The sequence below is a fragment of the Echinops telfairi genome, unplaced genomic scaffold (genome assembly GCF_000313985.2).
Source record: "Echinops telfairi isolate 266 unplaced genomic scaffold, ASM31398v2 ScPeMD7_7409;HRSCAF=8447, whole genome shotgun sequence".
NCBI classification, from domain to species: domain Eukaryota; kingdom Metazoa; phylum Chordata; class Mammalia; order Afrosoricida; family Tenrecidae; genus Echinops; species Echinops telfairi.
Window position 1 is genome coordinate 17,826,906 of NW_022111309.1, and position 1,319 is coordinate 17,828,224.

The window sequence follows — 1,319 nt, forward strand, 5'->3', positions numbered from 1 at the left end:
TAGGCCGCCCATCCCACCCCAGGAGTGCTCTGGTGGGGGTTCTGAGGAGACCTGCTGCCGGGCTGTTTTGGAGGCCTCTGGACACCCACGTTCCCAAGTCAACACCTTTGGGTCTGGGAGGTGACCTTTGTGTAAACAGGCTGGGGAAGGTGTGAAGGCGACCACAGTGGCCAAGTGAGCGGCTGGGCTAGCCACGGGGCTCCACTGGTAATGAGAATACCACACCACAGCCCCTGACCGGCCCCTCCCCACCCTATCCACTGACAGCCTGACTGTCCCCGGGGCCTGGAGGGACCCGATCCACAGGACCAGTGAGGGCAAAGACGACTGTCTCCAAGTACTGGGCTTGTCCCCAGGGTCGTGCCTGGTCTGCCCAGGGAGAAGAGCAGGTGGAGAGCTCCGGGGAAGGGCCCTGGACAGCCAGGGGGCTGATGGGACAGGGTACGACCTGGCTGGGCCAACCAAGGACAAGTGTGGCCAGAGACACAAAGTGGTGTCCTCAGAGCTGACTGGTTTCCCACTCTGCTGACAGGGACAGAACTGAATGAGTGCATTGGGAGCCCAATCTAGGGTTTCTTCGCACCCCCTTTGCCTGGTGGTTAGGGGCTGGGAGTATGGGCAAAATCCGTGGAGGCTGGAAAGAGGCCTAAACTGTCTCACCTGTATAACGAGAACATCGACATGCTACCAGCATCAAGTTGACCCAGGCTACAGAGCTAAAGATGGCCATGTGGTCCCAGCCCCAAGGGCAGGAGAGAAGGGGAGGCCTCATTCTGCACTCCCCAACCCAGGATGCCATGAGAGGCCCTGTGCCTCCCCCTGCCCCCCCTCCAGCCACACACCCCCTCATCCTCCCAAGGACTGCAACTCGTGCCATCCTCATCCTACCTTGTTCTTTGATGTGCCTCAAAGATCACAGGTCCGTGTTTCCAGGACCGTGACCGCGTGGAAGGACAGAGGCCAGGATGGCTGTCCACGCCAGCTCTTGCATGTGGGCTGGCCTCTTTCTGACCACCTCCAGGAACAGGGCACTCTGTCCCTCCCAACTCAAGCCCCTGGGTTTCAGACAGGTTTCTGAGAAAGTCCTTCAGATAATTCCTGGGCTTTTCCTCTGCATCTCAGGAGGGAATGATGCTATCCCCTAAGATTTTTGTTTCTTTCTGGACTAAGCACACCAATGACCTTCAACTATTTCTCTAATGACCTAGCTTCAATCCCTCTGCCAGTCTTCCTCCTACCACTTATGCTAGAGTTTTTCCCCTTCCTCATAAACGATGCCCCTGTTTTGACCACTTACCAGGGAATGGCCCATCTTGCCC